Raw genomic sequence first — 21,220 nt, forward strand, 5'->3', positions numbered from 1 at the left:
CTGAGCTCACAAGCCATATTAACTGACCTTGATTAGCTGCAATAAATTCCTGCGAAGGTGAGTTCCTTAACGTATCTAATAAGGTTTGTTTTTTCCACCTGGGACAATGTGTTTTGAGAAAAATTCCAGCAAAAATTTGACACCCTCTGGTGGCCAAGTGTCTCAGCAGGCTCCGTGAGGCCAAACTCGCAAACTGCTGTACAATTGCATCAGCAGTTACCTGTGCGACAGGTCAGTAAAAGTCACTGCTCCTTACTGTACAATAACCAGATGCATCTACAGAGGATGCTCACAGGGCTCCGTCCTGGGCCCACTGCTCTGGAACGTGGTCCTAGACGGATTCTTCAACCTCAACCTCGGAAATGCAGCCTCCCAGGCGTATGCGGATGACCTTGTCCTGACGCTGGACGAGGGCACAGCTGGAAAACACAGCAAATCGGGCGCTCGCCACTCTACAACAATGGGCTTACGAAAATAACCTGAAGATATCATCCACTAAGACAAGCTCGATTGTACTTCGGGGAACCCTGGACACCAGGAGACCTCCCCTCAAATAAAAGTACAAGGAACCACCGTCAAGCTGACAACAGAAATTAAAGTTCTCGAGGTTGTCCTTGATAGAAACCTATCCTTCACCCCTCCCCACCTTAACTATCTCAGAAATAAAATCAGAAATTACTCGTCACTATTTGCAAGAACCACCCTCAAGGACTGTGGCATAAAGAAGAAAACCCTTGCTCTTTTTCACAAAACTGTGTTCCTGCCAGTCATCCTCTATGCCTCGGGTGTCTGGTACAAGAAAGCAACCACTGCAACTAATATAAGAAAACTAGAAACCATACAGAGGTACATCTTGCTGACTATCTCACGAGCTTGCAAAACAGTGAGTACACACGCGCTTCAGGTGCTCACGGGTGCCCTCCGCTTGGACCTGGAAGTGATACGAAGTGGACTCCTCTACAGCCTTTTCAGAGGCATACCGAATACCTGCCTAAATTTCACATTAAATATAGCCAGCGAACGGAAAATAGAGAAAAGAAGACTAACTGTACATCTTCAGCAAACCTGGCAAACACGGTGGCAAAACTCAACAAAAGGGCAAATAATGCGAAAATTCCTCCCAACTGTCTCGGCCGTATACCCAAAATACCCAAGCTGGCCCTCCCCAGGATTGCTGGCCACATACCTCCTAACTGGCCACGGCGCCATCAGATTCAAACTGATGACCATTGAACTGAACAACACTCCCTTCTGTCATTGTGGCTTAGTGGAAACGTGGGAGCATTTAATGTACCACTGCAAGCTTTAGGAAGACCTCCAATGCCGACTAATTACAGAATTACATTATGTACCAGAGAATCAAGAGGAACACTTACTGGAAGAGGAGCACAGCTACGAAGCACTGGCAAACTTTTCACAAGATCTTTTTGACAGAAGGCATACTCTTCTGCCCCCACAGCCACAATAGCGATTCTCAGGCACACAATATATGACTTTGCAAACAACCATATAAGGTGTAAGAACAGTTACCATCAAGACAATACACAAAGGGATTGCATCCCAGGAAGAAACAGCAACCACAGACCTGACGAATGGACCTGTCCTGGTGCTAAGTGACAACTACGGACAGGATCCTACACACGGACTCGACAAACAAATCGACCCAGGATCCAACAACTAATGACCATGACTCCAGAAAGAGACATAAGTAACCACAGACTGGACTAAATGCCCACAACTACGGACCTGACTAAAGCACCTGTCCTGCTGCCAAGTGACAACCACAGACAGGAACCTACACCTGGATTGGACAACTAGGACCCAACCAAGGACCTGACTCAAGCAAACATGCAGCCCCCTGGCCATACGGCGACCTGTGCCAGCTCCCTTGCCGGGCACACTTTCCTCCCTCCCCTGGCAGAGGGGGAGGCGACAGCCTTCTTGTTGCCTCCCCCCTGCCATCCCACATCTCTCTCTCTGGTAAGGCATGGGCATACCCCACTGGCACATGCTGAGGCCGTTTACTCTACTGACCCCAGTATTTCCTAGCTATGCCCCCCACAGCCTTCAGTCTCCTCCCCTCTCTATCTGTATGCCACACCAAAATTCTAGCCTTAAATTATTTCGCCCTCTCCTCGGCCATTAAATTCTCAAACGCAACCCCTTCAAACCGGAAAACATGTATGTGATCAACATACAACGTACAAAAATTATTTTATTTTTATTTATTTTATTTTTTTCTATTTATTTATTTTATATTATTATTTTTATTTTTTATTTATTTTTATTATTATTATTTTTTTTAGGTCCTTGCCATTGAAATCTCAAGAAAATAGGTGGCAGGACCTGCCAGAGTAAATTCAAATTACTAGGTACCTGTTCTGCCTCCACGGGGCGAAAATAAGGCAACGTCGGCCCTCAGCAGAGGCCTGGCAGCTAAATGTCCAGAAGAACAACGGTTCATGACACCACACATTTCAAGATCCATACTTTTAAATCTCTGGCCTTTACAGTGAACTGTATCACCACACAAAGTAAACTACGCGGAGATGGGGGGAACCCCTGGTGCCGTTTGACCCTAGATACATTTGACACTTTACCTAAACATCATGACAACACCAAATCTCACCTTTTCCTCTACTCCCCCCATCATCCTGAGTGGGGGAATCTTTCTGCTTGCTTAACACTTATTCCTTCTAACTAGGGCCGATCTTCCCTTAGACTTGCCCCCTTTCTATCCCCCCTTCTCCTTCCTCTACCTAGAGCACTCCTAAAGTTCTTTAGGAGTGTTCACCATGACGATAGTAGAACCCGGCATGCCTTCATGTGATAGGGTTGGGGGGGCGGAGTCGGCGATTCGGTGTCTCTGTCCCCCATCTGCTAGGTTGCCGATCCGGCCACTACACACAGAACAATGGCCGGAAGAGAGATACCATATTACTAGATACCATATTACCCTCACAGAGATATGAGGCGGAGTTGAACTCACGTTCTAGGAGCCGCCCTTTACAAAAACACATGTCCACACCATATTACAAGAAGAAATGAAGCGGCTAATCTAATGGGGGAACTTCCAGGCTCCGCTCAGGCAATCCAACACACACACACACACACACCTAAACATCATGTCTACGCAGGTAGGACAGTGGTATGGTCACCGTCCTCCCCACAGTGGATGGAAAAGGCCCGGGTTCGAATGCCATATTAAAATAAAAATTAATGATAATTTTTTTTTTTTTTTTTTTTATCTAAACATTATTGCTGATCAGGTACACCCTTTCATCGCAACGGACTTCCCCTCTGGCCGTACCGTCTTTCAGCAGGATAATACGCCATGTCACACCACCCAGATTGTTCGAGAAACATGAGGAGGCCTTCGAGGTATTGCCTTGGCCTCCAAATTCCCCAGACATCAATCTCATCGAACATCTGTGATTTGTGTTGGAACAGCAACTCCGATCTGCGGCATCTTCACTACTGACCTTACAGGTGTTAAAGGATCTGCTGGTTACGTGTTGGTACTAGATACCACAAGACACATTTAGAAATCTTGTACCGTCCATGCGGACAGTGGTATCGTCTCCGTCCTCCACACACCGGGTGGAAAAGGCTCAGGTTCCAATCCCGTCGATGACGCTAGGAACTTTAATGGGCTTTTTTCATTCCGTGGCTAAGTTAGTCGGTCTCAGGCGTAGATAGCAAGGTCCCCCCCCCCCCAGAAGCTAGGATTTTTTCGTCCAGCAAAACAGGCAAATCGACCAGAGAACACGCGCAATTCACAGTCATAATACATATATTGGTATATGTAAGAGATTATGGGTGGCCTAATATGATAATTTGAATTTGTAGCGTCCATGTCTCGCCGGGCACGAACTGTTTTGGCTGCACGTCCAGGATCCATTAACAGCATTAATCAGAAGAATGCTTTCAGTTTGCTTCTTGCTGTAGAGATTAATTTGTTCTAAAAGGCAATTGAAAAATTAAGAACTGTATTGGTTGATACAGTATTATAACAGATTTGCTAGAATTCGCCAAAAGAATACTGATCGCTGTGCCTGCCAGGGCTCGAACCTGGGACCTTCCGCGTGTAAAGCGGATGTGATAACCACTACACCACAAGAACAACTGCTGAATGTGTCTTGAAATCGGTGGAATTTTATGTTTTGTTCCTTGTGCAGTTTGTTCTACTTTTCATTCTTCCTTGATTGGGCCCGATGAGACGATTCACGATTGAATTTAGAAACCTCGCCAATACAAATAGTCAGGGCTTTTTCTGTAAAATATAAACTTAAGTAATGCTGAGGAAGTTCCCCTAGAAAAGATGGTGGGGGTCTTGGAGAATTCTTCACCGGAAAATGTTTTAGATAAAATTTGGTGTAGAATGCGCCAAATTTTCGAATTTGGGGTATTTTTACTGTCTTAAACTGTAAAAATTTTTTTTCATTTTGGCTGCTTTTTACTTCCTTCACTCTCGCATCTTTGTTGCTGTGTGCAACAAAGTAATCTTTTCCTTTATTTGATACTTCAGTAATAAAGCAGTGATCCTTTTAATTAATTGAGTCGTAAATACCAATTTGACATTTTAGTTACGAAATTATCGTAAAATTAATTAAAAAACTTATTAATGGGTATTATTTGTTTATTATTCGAAACGTTTGAATAAAGATTTCCACGGTAAAAGTATGTTTATCCTATTTCTTTTATTAATGTTTATGTCCATGGCCGCATGATGGCGTTGAATAAGCCATAGTTTTATTAAGCAATTTATTTATTAATTAAGCATTGTGATTGACAACACTTCAATACTGTTAACCATAAAAAAAAAAGTACGATTTCCGTGCAGAAATGATTTCAGTTGCTCAAAGCGGAATATTGAGAAGTGCCATATCGGAGAAATAATGAGAGGTATGAACTCTTAAATTTCGGACCAGATCAGTTGTTCCAACAGAAGTGTAGGCTGGTCCGTTGTCATGAAGCAAAAGCATGCCTTTTCGCTTTTCCTTAATTGTCGCATGCAATTGCCTCAGTAAGTTGCTGTAGTAATGTGTATTGAGAGTGGTACTCTTCTCTAGATAATCTGTGAGAATTATGTTCATCTCATTGCAGTTAACTGACAGCATCATGTTCCCTGCAGATGGTTGCACTCCGGCCTTTTTAGTTGTTGGTGATAATGGGAGTCTCAATTGTTGTGAAACCTGTTTTATTTCTTGATAAAACTGATGTATCCATAATTCATCCAATGTCACCGATTGGAAAGAAAAAAACAAACGGATCACGATCGCGTTTAAACATGCCGATAACTTCAGCAAAACACTTCAACGTTAGTAGGCGATGAATCCATCGTGCTGAAACCTAATTCATATTCAAATGCTCGCTCTATGATCCATAACCTATCCCAGTCTCAGCAATTATCGGCTTAATTGTTATCTGTCATTAGTTGCTGATCTCCACGAATTCAATAATGTGGGAACCGGATGGCCGTTCACTTTCTTTCCTCATCATGGACACTCTCCGGGCTCTACTTGAAATGACTTACAACTCATATTGATGGACGGATATCGTCATACACCGTCAATATCTCTTCATGAATGGACGTCAGCTGTTTGCCTTACAAAAATAGGAATTTGATAATGGATCGATATTCAACTTCATCCATGATGACATTCTGCCACTTAAGCTCATTAACAAAAGACACGCAATGAATAATTGCGTGTCATTAGTGCGCCGTCAGTAAGATACAAAATCGATTTCCAAAGATTGATTGATGAGTTAAACTGATCATCTACCTAAATTGTAGCTTAATTCAAGATTAAAGACAATTAATGTGTTAAATTGCTGATGATGATTGCACAGATGTGTCTGTGGTGTAGTGGTTATCACATCCGCCTAACACGCGGAAGGTCCCAGGTTCGAAACTGCAGGCACACGACGTGATTTTTTTTTCTCTCTTTATTGTATATCGTTAACAGCATTGAGCAGATGAATGCTGTCAGTTTACCTTTTGGTATACAGATTAATTTATCCAAGAAGACATTTCTGAGTTTAAAATAAACCACTGGTTGATACAATATTAAAGCAGATCTTGCTGGAATTGAACAGAACCATACTCATTACTGTGCTTCCCAGATCCACGTGTAAAGCGGATGTGATAACCGCTACACCTCAAGCACAACTGGGATTAACTTCATGAATGTTTCAGGAAATAAATGGAATATTATGTTTTGTTTCCTGTTTTGTTTGTTCTAGCTTTCATTCTTTCTTGATTGGGCCCAATGATACTATTTAACATGGAATAAATAAAAAGTCTCCAATACATCTTCCGTCATGGTTTTTTTCTGTTAAATTCGAGGGTTTTCCCTCGTATATGAGATGAAACGCGGTGAACAGATAGATCCGTTTATAACGTTCAAAAAGACAGCAGATTTCAAGTGCAAAATGGCGGCTACCGTGCAAGTGTGGTCCAAAACAGGTATTCGTCAAGTTTTTGCAAGCAAAGGGATTTTCACCAAGTGGCATTCACCGTGAACTGGTTGCTGTGTGTGGCGAAAAGGTGATGACAAAGAAGCAGGTGTGTTTTTGGTGCAATGAATTTGAAGCGGGCCGTGTTGACATTGAAGATCGACATCGGGCGGGCAGGCCTTCGTGCAAACTGCATGCAATTGCACAAATAGTGAACTTCAGTAAGTCGACTGTTCACGAAATTGTTCAAGATGTCCTTCGCTTTCGAAAGGTGCACAAGCACAACTGGCTATTATTTATGAATGTTTCAGAAAATTGTTGGAATTTTATATTTTGTTCTCTGCGCAGTTTGTTCATTCTTTATTTGGTCCCGATGACACCATTCAACATGATAAACAAAAACGTGACCATTAGGGCGTTTTCTGTAAAATATAACTTTTTTGGAACGCTAAAGAAGCCACCCCTAGGAAAGATGGTGGGGGTTGAGGGCGGGGTTTGCATCATCATGATGATGATGATGATGAGGGCGGGGTTTGCATAGGAAAAATTTTTAGAAAATCATGGTGCCAGAAATTCGCCAAATATTCGAATTGTGCGTATTTTTACAGACTTAAATCGTTAGTTTTGAATGTTTTTTCGTGAGAAGTTAGAAAAATTAATTTAAATCGTATTATTTATTTATTATTGGAAACCTTTTTATGCAGATTTCCGCAATAAAAGTATATTATCATATTTCTTACTGCTATTCCTTTTTTTTCCCTACTCTTTATGTGTATGGCTGCATGATGTACCTGAATAAGGAATTGTTTTATTAAGAGTTTTAATTATTTAAGCGTTGCGAATGGCCACCGGTCGAATAGATGTGTCACAAAGTCAAGATGTGCATCTTGGTGATGATTGGCGCTTCCATGTTTTTAAACTTGTTTTCTTTCTGGGTCAAAGTGATGTATCTACAATTCATCCATTGTCATCAATTGGGGAAAAAAGCCTGATCAGGATCGTTGTTACACATGGCGATAAATTCAGCAGAACAGGCCTAAATTTTTACTTTCTGAAGACGTGTGAGCAAGCATGGAATCCATCGTGCTGAGACAGTCTTCGTATTGAAATACTTTCCATATGATCCATAGCATATCCCAATCTCAGCAGCTAATTGTTTAATTGTTATTCGGCAGTCATTGAGGATCAGCTGTTCAATTTTCTACACAAATTCAGCAGTGTGAGAACTGGATAGCCACCCATTTTTTTTCCCTCATAATGGACTCTCTCCGCGTCGCGCTCCAGCTATCCACCAATGTTTTACAACTTCATACGATGGAGAGATATCCCCACACACCGTAGTCATCTTTTCATGGGTAGTCCTTAGTTGTTTGCCGTGCAAAAATAGGAATTTGATGATGGATCGATATTGAACTTTATCCATGATGACATTTTGTCACTTCAGCTCTGTAACAAAAGAAACATAAGAGTAAAAGCAATGAAACTTCTGGCATATGTTACTAGATAAACAATGCAGCCAATAAAACATGAAGTTCACAGAACACAGAGAAGAAAGTCAGGAAAAAACTTTTTGATACTCGGTCGTAAACTGTTAGTGAGATTAAGACTAATAAAATTGGAATGCAGAGTACAGTAGATGTTTTTAGGATCGAATTTGCACCAGGTAAACAATACCGAAATTATACTGTGTTATGAATAGGTCAGACAAAGAGTACTGCATAATCCATATTTTCTCTTGTCAAAACATCATTGTGAAGTCTGCCACTGAAGGAACTTGTGTTGTGGTTAACAAAGTAATACTTGTTCTGTAGCTGTGTTGATGGATAGTTTATCTCTTAATGGTAATCCGTGAAGGAAACTGTTATTTTAAAGTCGTTCAAGTTATTTTACCTTCTCTCTTCAGAGCTGAGCTCTTAACAGCTGTCAGTAAGATGCGAAATCGATTTCCAAAGATTGATTGATGAATTAAACTAATTATGTACTTAAGTCATAGTGATTACTTTGGAAAGCACATCAGGCATGACCATGGGCTCAGGCAGGATATTTTAAAAGGGGTAACAGGTAAATCAAGGAAAAAATATCCTATTTTCGTATTATTATAATAATAAGAAGAAGAAAATGGGATTTCTTATTAAAGTCTCTGCAGTGGGAGAGGAAAGAATCCTCTATTTACAACAAAAGTAAAATTCAACACCTATCATGCGCTCAATGTTGGATTATGGATGGTACATTTAAAACAGTGCCCACAATTTTTTATCAATTATACAGTGCAATACATGCACCCGTCGGTAATGAAAACTATCGAATTCTTCCCTTCGTTTACATGTTGATGACGAATAAGACCGAAGAAAATTATAAACGTTTGTTTCAAGATATGATTAACTTTGCCGGAGAAAATGAAATTGAACTGAGATCACAAGCCATATTAACTGACCTGGATTAGCTGCAATAAATTCCTGCGAAGGTGAGTTCCTTAACGTATCTAATAAGGTCTGTTTTTTCCACCTGGGACAATGTGTTTTGAGAAAAATTCAAGCAAGTGGACTGGCATCTCAGTACGGCACCGATGAAGAATTTAGTTTGCTGCTTCGACATTTGTATGCCTTTGCATTTATTACTTCTGGTGAGATGCCACAAGGATTTAATATTCTGAAGCTACATTTATCGAGGGAAGCTAGTGAGTGGTTTGAAGACAGTTATATATATGAAAAATTTTCACGGTATATGCGTAATGGTACGGTAATTCTCGCCCCACCATTATTTCCGCCAACATTATGGTCCATATACGATTCCATTCAATTGGGAATTCCACGCACCCAAAACAGTGTTGAGGCTTGGCATAGAAGACTGGAGTGTATAGTTGGACAAGCACATATTGGCGTCTATAGGATCATCGAGGAATTTCAGAAAGAACAGCAACAGGTCGATAACCAGGCTGAATGTATACTTCGTGGTGAGTCCTTGTCCAAACCGCAAGAAGGCGACAGTCGAGAGAGAGAGAGAGAGAGAGAAACGAGAATAATGACGGTTGTGAACGATCGTGAAAATAGATCTGTGATGGATTGCGCAAAATGTATCTTTATAAATATTATATTAGTTTATATATAAAGTGTGTGTTGTTTGTTCATTAATATGACAGAAAATATTAACATTATCATATAGTGTTTGCATAATTGCAATGTTCCATGTGTTCAAATAAAACTTTTGTTTTTAAAGGCCGTTTTGATTTCATGAAAAACATTTTTATCGCAAACAGTTTCTGAGATATGGGCTCTAACTTTTGTTTTTTAAAATAGCATTAGCATTAGTAGAGGCATATGATGCAAGAAACCAAGCTTATGCAGCATCAGCCAAAAAAAAAAAAAAAAACACTTACACTTCACCCCTCCGTTCGTTCGAAATACCTGTCCAGCTGAGCCTTAAATTTATTTAGGCAACTTCAACAACAAGGGATGGGACGCTCGGGAAATTTTTTAGCAGGATAATTCTGATTCGGTGGAACACCTAAAAATTTTGTTTGAGTTGGCAGACACGTTCCACATTGATAGCTTTTTAACAAGCGTTAACACGTCACGTGACAGTTAATGTAACATGTTCTTTACATTGGAAGTTGAATATTTCTCACCTTATATTCTAAATCACAGTATAATTGTGTTGTACACAAGTAGTTACTACATTCTGCATGGCACAACGAAATCAAAATTAGCAAACACCAAATGCTACGTTAAACCAGAAGTTTCCAATCTTTTTTGTAACCTCACTGACAATATCAGACTTGGTTGCCCTCAGAATTTGGGAGCCCCAAAAAAGTTGAATTATACATCCAAATACATTACATTTGACATTGGTACAACCCTCAAATCAAAACCTCTATAAGAATCCCCCTCCAAATGGTTTAAACGCGATACTTCTAATTTCAAAAAATAATGTAATTAATAAAAATAATTACATTATTTTTATTATGTTTGATATCCACCAGTTGTCATACAAATCGTATGTTACTGTTACCTTTTTTGAACTTCAAGTGTAAAAATAAAATTTCAGTATAATAAGTCGTTTATATTTGTTTAGAGTATTGTATAGATCTTCATCTAAAAAATACTCTAAAATATTTGCTATTTTAAAAAGATTATTAAAAGGTAATAATTATAAACATAAAAAACATTTAAAATGCAAAGTAATAAGATTGCAATATCAATAAGCGAGAGACTGAATTAATTGTGCCTGTGGTGTAGTGGTTATCACATCCGCCTAACACGCGGAAGGTCCCAGGTTCGAACCCTGGCAGGCACATCTTGTATATTTTTTTAAATTTTCATTTAAAATTAGAATAAAATGTTAAAATGCTTTATAGGGAGGAAGTCACACAAATGATACGTAACAGTTCTTTTATTTATTAAAAATAAGCGAATAATGTGAGTTTAATTATTGTTAAAATCAGCTTATTCACGAGTGAGCAAAAAATTCTCTGGGGGTTCAAGCCTAGGGTTACCAAACCTCCTCGTTTCCGAGGACATGTCCTAGGTTTTAGGGCGTCCTCGGTCCTCCGGGATTTTACACTTGCGTCCTAGTTTTTTGTAATTTAAAAAATCTCATCATAAAATGAATTTCATGATGAGATTCCACACACGTGGACTGTACGATATTGGTGTACAAATCAATCTTCCTTCCCTTCATAACGTATGGATCAGGGGTCTGGTTTTGCAGGGCAACTCTTTACAACAACAAACATAAACTGGGAACCATCCAGCGCACCATCCTTCTTACTATTACAAGGGCATCCTGCACAGTTAGAAACCTAGCTCTTCAGGTTCTTGCGGGCATCCTTCCGCTTGATCTGGAGGTTATTCGAAGGGGCCTCCACTACTGTCTATCCAGGAGTATACCAGCAACTATCCTTGGACACTCCGCCAGTAACCTGAATGAAATCAGGCAGAAAAGAAACAAATTGCACCCTACTACTTCAGTCTTGGCAGGACAGATGGACTGCTACCGACAAGGGCCCAATCACCAAAAAATTTATACCTTATGTGAATGCCGTATTTCCAAAATCTCCAAATTGGTTTTCTCCTGGTCTTTATACCACCTATCTCATTACCGGATACGGATCAATAAACCATAAACTAACATCCATGGGAATCATTGACAACCCCTACTGTGCATGTGGTGAAATAGAAGACTAGAACCATCTAGTATATACCTGTCAACACTATGAGGACCTCCGAAGCATCCTGTTTACTCGTATACAAGATAACCCTCAAGGAAATGAACACTTATTCATCACAGAAGAAAACTACTACTATGAGTTTACCAAGTTTGCACAAGCCCTCTTCACAAGACGGAGCACCTTATTGCCAACACAAAATAGGAACAACCCAAACATCTGACCCTTACCTAACTGGTCAACCGATCTTAACCTGGATAGGATCAACTGGCAAACGGGCCACCTCATTCCTCAGTGGCAACTTACACGCAGCTCTCTTGCTGTGTCTTATTCATCGTCCTTCCCGGGTTCTCCTTTCAACTGATGGCGCTCATTGCTTCATTGATAAACTGGAGGATGCCTTCGCCTACATCCTCCATATTTCTAGCTATACCCTCCTTTCTTGCGTACACTCTGTACTTCCCCGACTCTACCTTTTTTTTTTTCTTTTTTTTTTTGTCCCCGTCCAGGAAGCTCTGGCGACCCTGGCGGAGACAAGCCAGAGAATAATGGGCAGATTGGCTACCTCCTAGTTGTGTGTGCGAGCAACGTGGAGTCCCACCAGAGACCCTGCGTACCTATAAGGAATAAGGTACGCTATAAATACCTATAAGGAATTATAGGTACAAAATACCTAACTGCTTTGTACAATCAGAAGGTCCAAAATATTTAGGTAATAATTATCATTTTCGCCTTTTCTTTTTTTGGGAAAATGTGTATATCAATAGCTTATGAACAATTACGAGGATACCAATAATGATCAACAAATATCTATTATTAACGCACAAAATTTTACACATTTTTACAAATTAACAACAATTTTGTCTCATTTAAAAATTTTGTAAGGTTTCTCTGTTCCTCCTTTTCAAATTAAACACTTAATTTAATACTAAAATTGCCAAAGTCTTACAGAATGTATATAATAAAATCCTTTAATGTAATATGTAATAAAGTGTAGCAATATTTGGTTCGAAGAAAGACAGACACCCTCAAATTTGGTTCTGCATCAAGTTTGTTCCGGTATTGCGACTTCAACGAGGTACAAATAGTTGAAAATGGCAGCAAGATTTTCACAGGTTTTTCGCTAAGTGATGGATATTCCAATCATCACAAATTGTCCAATCATTGTGTTTAATCCAAGCCAAAAGGTTATAAGATTTTCAGTCTTGAATAAGTTTTGAAGTTCAAATGCTGTTGATATATCAAAAAGGTTTTCTTTTTCTGTCAGTTTTCTGTTAGCCATTGCCACAAAAGACTCGTCAAACGGATTAGGAATCCAGTTCAGATTTTTTGATATTTGTGGAAAATACTCTCTAAAAGTGACCTGTAGGAAGTTGAGATGCTCTTTAATATTTTTCTTAACAACTTTGTCCAAAGTCAGTTCATTTTCAGTTTTAAAAAATTGTGTAAAATTCTAAAACGCTCAGTCGTCCCAAATTTTTAATTTTTTTATCATGCTTTCCACTCGGTGTTGAACAGTGAAAACCGTTGTATTTGCACCTTATAATGATAAATTGAGTTCATTAATGATAAATCTGACAAATAAGCTTGTACACCCACTGAGATGAAAAGGTTGATCCATGAAGAAAAGAATTAATTCTAGTCTTAATATAAATAGGCGTGTAATTACTTTGCCACGTGACAGCCATCTAATATCCGTGGGTGTCAAAAGGGTTACATGCTCACTGCCCATTTCTTTATACGTACTACACAACATCAAAATACAACATACAGTGTATGATTTCTATTTTAATAATTAAGTTTCATTTAATGTTAACTGCAGATGGAAAACCTAGATTAATTCGAAGATAAATTACACAATGAAAATTGTGTAATTTATGAGAACCATAAATCATATCCATGATTAAAACTTCTATATTCCAAGTTTCTTTACCTTATCACAAATTCCTACAAAAACGGCAGTTCCAATAATTGCCTGGAGGCAATAGGTGTCAGCAATGAGTACCCATTGATATCTGTACTTCCCCTGGGAAGTTCAAGAACCCCCAACGGTTCGCGAACCACCGGTTGGGAACCTCTAAAGTAGAAGCTAAAATTAAACTTGAATAAATTGTCGTAACGCTTTTGGCATGACGGTTTTTCGTTACAAAATATTTGGAATAACCTTCTAGCCTTGAGTCAAGGCTAGAAGGTTACCAGATCTAGAATTTAAAAGCTAGGACAAAATAGAAAAAAAACTAGGGCATTTTTAGTTTTAAAAATGAGGACATTTTAAAAATTATATTTACTACTAAAAAATTACAATACATATTTATTGTTACCGCCAATCATTTTCAGTAAGTTTGGTTTGCAAAGTAAGTAAGTAATTATAAAATATTTTACATTTTCAAATTATAAGTAACCAACAAAATACTATTCACAGTTTCCATTTTATTTCTAATGTTGCTCCATTGATTGCTAATTAATTAATGAAAATACACGACCTACGGTCCCATTTTGGGCAAAAAAAATAAAACGTATATTGAGCAATTTTTAAAAACTTGGAACATACCTAGGAAGTCTCGCATTGATTGAAATATTCACTCAACTTTCTATGGGCTAATAGGTTTTCCCAATTATCATGTTTCTTTTTCTCAGAAACAATTTCCATAAAATTCATAAATTGGTCAAATCTACTATCATAGATTTTCAATTAAACAACAACAGATGATGGTACAATTCACTTGTGTGGAGTGCACCAATATCGTACAATCCACTTGTGTGGAATCTCATAATGAAATTCATTTTATGATGAAATGTTTTAAATTACAAAAAACTAGGACGCAAGTGTAAAATCCCGGAGGACCGAGGACGCCCTAAAACCTAGGACGTTTGGTAACCCTAGCCTTGAGCCCCCAGAGAATTTTTCGCTCACTCGTGAATAAGCTGATTTTTAACAATAATTAAACTCATATTATTCGATTATTTTTAATAAATAAAAGAACTGTTGCGTAACATTCGTGTGACTTCCTCCCTATAAAGCATTGTAACATTTTATTCTGATTTTAAATGAAAATTAAAAAAAAAAAATGACGCTGTGCCTGCCAGGGCTCGAACCTGGGACCTTCCGCGTGTTAGGCGGATGTGATAACCACTACACCACAGGCACAATTAGTTCATTTTGCATCCTATTGATATTGGTATTTTGCATTTTAAATGTTTTTTATTTTATAATTATTACCTTTTAATAATCTTCTTAAAATAGTAAATATATTTGAGTATTTTATAGATGAAGATCTATACAATACTCTAAACGAATAAAAACGACTTATTATACTGAAATTTTATTTTTACACTTGAAGTTCAAAAAAAAACGTACGATTTGTACGACATCTGTCGGATATCAAACATAATAAAAATAATGTAATTATTTTTATTAATTTTTATCAATTCCATTGAAATTGGAAGTATTGCGTTTAAACCATTTGGAGGGGGATCCTTATAGAGGTTTTGATTTTGGGGGTTGTACTAATGTCAAATGTAATGTATTTGGATGTATAATTCAACTTTTTGGGGCTCCCAAATTCTGAGGGCACCTAAGCCTGATATTGGCAGTGAGGTTACAAAAAAGATTGGAAACTTCTGGTTTAACGTAGCATTCGGTGTTTGCTAATTTTCATTTCGTTGTGCGATGCAGAATGTAGTAACTGCTTGTGTACAACACAATTATACTGTGATTTAGAAGATAAGGTGAGAAAGATTCAACTTCCACTGTAAAGAACATGTTACATTAACTGTCACGTGACGTGTTAACGCTTGTTAAAAAGCAATCAATGTGGAACGTGCCTGCCAACTCAAACAAAATTTTTAGGTGTTCCACCGAATCAGAATTATCCTGCTAAATAAATTTCACGAGCGTGTTTTAGATTAATAATAATTACATATATATTTAATTATATAAAATAAAAAATAAATTAAAAATAAAAAAACTCTTATGAACCGGGTTCCAAATCGTCTCTTGGCTGAATTAAAGCTTCTTGAAATTTTTTGTTAGTCTATCAATACCAACCTGTTAAATCAAACGAGATGTTTTTCTATTATAACTGTTTTACAGCCATAAAAGAGTTGCAATGTCAATGTAATCCCCCTCACTCCTCCTCCTCTGGCTGCTTAATGCTAGCTTCGCCTAGGATACTGGTCACACCCACTGTAGCACAGTGACATGCTTGGCCTCATTACATTCCATGGGCTAGGGTTCGAATTTGAAAGCTTTCATCCTCAATGATAGTATAGTTTTGTCGGTGCCGTCCAAAACCCGACAGCCAGATTCCCGACAGGACAAAATCCCGACATATCGATTGTATTTTAAAAAACAAAAGTTAGAGCCCATTTCTCAAAAACTGTTTTTCATGTAATCAAAACGGCCTTTAGAAACATAAAAAGTTAATTTGAACACATGTAACATTGCAGTTATGCAAACAGTATATGATAATGTTAATATTTTCTGTCATATTAATGAATAAACAACACACACTTTATATATATGCATAAACTAATATAATATTTATAAAGATACATTGTGCGCAATACCGAGAAGCTAATCCATCACAGATCTATTTTCACGATTTTCCCTCTCTCTCTCTCTCTCGACTGTCGCCTTCTTGCGGTTTGGACAAGGACTCACCACGAAGTATACATTCAGCCTGGTTATCGACCTGTTGCTGTTCTTTCTGAAATTCCTCGATGATCCTATAGACGCCAATATGTGCTTGTCCAACTATACACTCCAGTCTTCTATGCCAAGCCTCAACACTGTTTTGGGTGCGTGGAATTCCCAATTGAATGGAATCGTATACGGACCATAATGTTGGCGGAAATAATGGTGGAGCGAGAATTACCGTATCATTACGCATATACCGTGAAAATTTTTTATATATATAACTGTCTTCAAACCACGCTATCACACCACTAGCTTCCCTCAGTAAATGTAGATTCAGAACATTAAATGCTTGTGGTATCTCACCAGAAGTAATAAATGCAAAGGCACACAAATGTCGAAGCAGCAAACTAAATTCTTCATCGGTGCCGTACTGAGATGCCAGTCCACTTGCTTGAATTTTTCTCAAAACACATTGTCCCAGGGTGGAAAAAACAGACATTATTAGACACGTTAAGGAACTTACCTTCGCAGGAATTTATTGCAGCTAATCCAGGTCAGTTAATATGGCTTGTGATCTGAGTTCAATTTCATTTTCTTCGGCAAAGTTAATCATATCTTGAAACAAACGTTTATAATTTTCTTCAGTCTTATTCGTCATCAATACGTAAACTAAGGGAAGAATTGGATAGTTTTCATTACCGACGGGTGCATGTATTGCACTGTATAATTGATAAAAAATTGTGGGCACGGGTTTTAATGTACCATCCATAATCCAACATTGAGCGCATGATAGGCGTTGAATTTTAGTTTTGTTGTAAATTGAAGGATTCTTCAATTGAAAGAAAACAAGTTTGAAAACATGGAAGCACCAATCATCACCAAGATGCACAGCTTGACTTTGTGACACATCTATTCGACTGGTGGCCATTCGCAACGCTTAAATAATTAAAACTCTTAATAAAACAATTCCTTATTCAGGTGCATCATGCAGCCATACACATAAAGAGTAGGGAAAAAAAAGGAATAGCAGTAAGAAATATGATAATATATTTTTATTGTGGAAATCTGCATAAAACGTTTCCAATAAGAAATAAATAATAAGATTTAAATTAATTTTTCTAACTTCTCACGAAAAAATATTCAAAACTAACGATTTAAGTCTGTAAAAATACGCACAATTCGAATATTTGGCGAATTTCTGGCACCATGATTTTCTAAAAATTTTTCCTATGCAAACCCCGCCCTCAACCCCCACGATCTTTCCTAGGGGAAGCTTCTTCAGCGTTCCGAAAAAGTTATATTTTACAGAAAAAGCCCTGAGTAATGGTCACATTTCTGTATTTCATGTTGAATGGTGTCATCGGGACCAAATGATAAAGAATGAAAGCTAGAACAAACTGCGCAGAGAACAAAATATAAAATTCCATCAATTTTCTGAAACATTCATAAACAATAGCCAGTTGTGCTTGTGCACCTTTCGAAAGCGAAGGACATCGTGAACTATTTCGTGAACAATCGACTTACTGAAGTTCACTATTTGTGCAATTGCACGCAGTTTGCACGAAGGCCTACCCGCCCAATATCGATCTTCAATGTCAACACGGCCCGCTTTAAATTCATTGCACCAAAAACACACCTGCTTCTTTGTCATCACCTTTTCGCCACACACAGCAACCAGTTCACGGTGAATGCCACTTGGTGAAAATCCTTTTGCTTGCAAAAAGCGAATAACTTCACGAATACCTGTTTTGGACCACAATTGCACGGTAGCCGCCATTTTGCAACTTGAATCTGCTGCGAGGGGACAGTACCGCAACACTGCACTGGCGGTCTTTTTGAACGTTATTAACGGATCTATCTGTCCACCGCGTTTCATCTCATATACGAGGGAAAATCCTCCTATTTAACAGAAAAAAACCCTGAGGGAAGATGTATTGAAGACGTTTTAAGTATTCCATGTTGAATAGTATCATTGGGCCCAATCAAGAAAGAATGAAAGCTAGAACAAACAAAACATAATATTCTATCAATTTCCTGAAACATTCATGAAGTTAATCCCAGTTGTGCTTGAGGTGTAGTGGTTATCACATCCGCTTTACACGTGGACAGTCCCGAGTTAGATATCTGGAAAGCACAGTAATGAGTATGGTTTTGTTCAATTCCAGCAAGATCTGGTATAATATTGTATCAACCAGTGTATTTTTTAAACTCACAAATGTCTTCTTGGATAAATTAATCTGTATACCAAAAAGTAAACTGACAGCATTGATCTGCTCAATGCTCTTAACGATATACAATAAAGAGAGAAAAAAAATCAAGTCGTGTGCCTGCCAGGTATCGAACCTGGGACCTTCCGCGTGTTAGGCGGATGTGATAACCACTACACCACAGGCACAACTGTACAATCCTCATGAGCAATTTAACACATTAAGCTACGATTTAGGTAGATGATCAGTTTAACTCATCAATCAATCTTTGAAAATCGATTTTGTATCTTACTGACGGCGCACTAATGACACGCAATTATTCATTGCGTGTCTTTTGTTACTGAGCTTAAGTGGCAGTATGTCATCATGGAGGAAGTTGAATATCGATCCATTATCAAATTCCTATTTTTGTAAGGCAAACAGCTGACGTCCATTCATGAAGAGATATTGACGGTGTATGACGATATCTGTCCATCAATATGAGTTGTAAGACATTTCAAGTAGATCGCGGATAGTGTCCATGATGAGGAAAGAAAGTGGCCAGCCATCCAGTTCCACACATTATTGAATTCGTGGAGATCCGCAACTAATGACAGATAACAATTAAGCTGATAATTGCTGAGACTGGAGGAGGATATGAATTCATATTAATATGAATTAATATTCATATTAATATGAGTTAGGTTTCAGCACGATGGATTCATCGCCTACTAACGTTGAACTGCTCTGCTGAAGTTATCAGTATGTTTAAAAGCGATCGTGATCTGTTGTTTTTTTCTTTCCAATCGGTGACCTGGGATGAATTATGGATACATCAGTTTTATCAAGAAATAAAACAGTTTTCAAAACAATGGAAACTCCCATTATCACCAAAAACTAAAAAGGCCGGAGTGCAACCATCTGCAGGGAACATGATGCTGTCAGTTAACTGCAATGAGATGGACATAATTCTCACAGATTATCTAGAGAAGAGTACCACTCTCAATACACATTACTACAGCAACTTACTGAGGCAATTGCATGCGACAATTAAGGAAAAGCGAAAAGGCATGCTTTTGCTTCATGACAACGGACCAGCCTACACTTCTCTTGGAACTGATCTGGTCCGAAATTTAAGACATCATACCTTGCCACACTCTCCTTATTTCTCCAATATTCCGTTTTGCGCAACTGAAATCATTTCTGCACGGAAATCATACTTTTTTTAATTGTCTTTTTTTTTCTTTTTCTTTTTTTTTTTGGTTAATACTATTGAAGAGTTGCCAATCACAACGCTTAATTAATAAATAAATTGCTTAATAAAACCATGGCTTATTCAACGCTATCATGCGACCATGGACATAAATATTAAAAAAAGAAATAGGATAAACATACTTTTACCGTGGAAATCTTTATTCAAATGTTTCGAATAAAAATACCCATTAATAAGTTTTATTAATTAATTTTACGATAATTTCGTAACTAAATTGTCAAAAATGGTATTTACGACTTAATTAATTAAAAGGATTACTGGGGAATAAAAAAGACTACCGTTATTGAGTGAGCGCAATATTACTGAAGTATCAAATAAAGGAAAAAATTACTTTTTTTTTTTTTTTTTTTGGGACCTCAAAAAAAAAAGTTAACTGTTTAAGACTGTAAAAATACCCCAAATTCGAAAATTTGGCGCATTCCACACCAAATTTTATCTAAAACATTTTCCAGTGAAGAATTCTCCCAGACCCCCAACATCTTTTCTAGGGGAACTTCCTCAGCATTACTTAAGTTTGTATTTTACAGAAAAAGCCCTGACTATTTGTATTGGCGAGGTTTCTAAATTCAATCGTGAATCGTCTCATCGGGCCCAATCAAGGAAGAATGAAAAGTAGAACGAACTGCACAAGGAACAAAACATAAAATTCCACCGATTTCAAGACACATTCAGCAGTGGTGCTTGTGGTGTAGTGGTTATCACATCCGCTTTACACGCGGAAGGTCCCAGGTTCGAGCCCTGGCAGGCACAGCGATCAGTATTCTTTTGGCGAATTCTAGCAAATCTGTTATTATACTGTATCAACCAATACATTTCTTAATTTTTCAATTGTCTTTTAGAACAAATTAATCTCTACAGCAAAAAGCAAACTGAAAGCATTCTTCTGATTAATGCTATTAACGATATATACCGATGAGCCAAAACATTATGACCTCCTAACTAAAATGATGTTGGTCCTGAACGTGCAGCCAAACCACCTCGTGCCCGGCGAGACATGGACGCTACAAATTCAAATTATCATATTAGGCCACCCGTAATCTCTTACATATACCCGTATATGTATTATGACTGTAAATTGCGTGTGTTCTCTGGTCGATTTGCCTGTTTTGCTGGGCGAAGAAACCCTAGCTTCGGGGGCGGGGGACCTTGCTATCTACGCCTAAGACCGACCAACTCAGCCACGAAGTGAAAAAAGCCCATTAAAGTTCCTCGCGTCATCGATGGCATTCGAACACCCGGGCCTTTTCCATCCGGTGTGGGGTGGACGGTGACGATACCACTGTCCTAGCGTAGACATGATGTTTAAGTGTGTGTGTGTGTGTGTGTGTGTGTTGGGTTGCCTGAGCGGAGCCCAGAAGTTCCCCCATTATATTAGCCGCTTCATTTCTTCTTGTAATATGGTATCTCTCTTCCGGCCATTGTTCTATGTGTAGTGGCCGGATCGGCAACCTAGCAGATGGGGGACAGAGACACCGAGTCGCCGTTTCCACCCCCTCCCA

At 38.4% G+C, this 21,220-nt stretch overlaps 5 non-coding genes across 5 annotated transcripts; 2 read left to right on the forward strand and 3 right to left on the reverse strand.

The window, feature by feature from the left end:
* Nucleotides 1-4,050: 4,050 nt before the first annotated feature.
* TRNAV-UAC (transfer RNA valine (anticodon UAC)) lies at nt 4,051-4,123 on the reverse strand. Its single transcript has one exon. It is a non-coding gene; the product is annotated as a tRNA-Val (tRNA).
* A 6,556-nt stretch (nt 4,124-10,679) lies between these two features.
* Nucleotides 10,680-10,752, forward strand: TRNAV-AAC (transfer RNA valine (anticodon AAC)). The gene has a single exon. It is a non-coding gene; the product is annotated as a tRNA-Val (tRNA).
* A 3,946-nt stretch (nt 10,753-14,698) lies between these two features.
* TRNAV-AAC (transfer RNA valine (anticodon AAC)) lies at nt 14,699-14,771 on the reverse strand. The gene has a single exon. It is a non-coding gene; the product is annotated as a tRNA-Val (tRNA).
* Nucleotides 14,772-18,584: 3,813 nt separating this feature from the next.
* On the reverse strand, nt 18,585-18,657 carry TRNAV-AAC (transfer RNA valine (anticodon AAC)). The gene has a single exon. It is a non-coding gene; the product is annotated as a tRNA-Val (tRNA).
* Nucleotides 18,658-20,398: 1,741 nt separating this feature from the next.
* On the forward strand, nt 20,399-20,471 carry TRNAV-UAC (transfer RNA valine (anticodon UAC)). The gene has a single exon. It is a non-coding gene; the product is annotated as a tRNA-Val (tRNA).
* The last annotated feature ends 749 nt before the right edge of the window (nt 20,472-21,220 follow it).

Source organism: Mastigoproctus giganteus, chromosome 2 (assembly GCF_048544385.1).
Source record: "Mastigoproctus giganteus isolate SK-2022 chromosome 2, ASM4854438v1, whole genome shotgun sequence".
NCBI lineage: Eukaryota > Metazoa > Arthropoda > Arachnida > Uropygi > Thelyphonidae > Mastigoproctus > Mastigoproctus giganteus.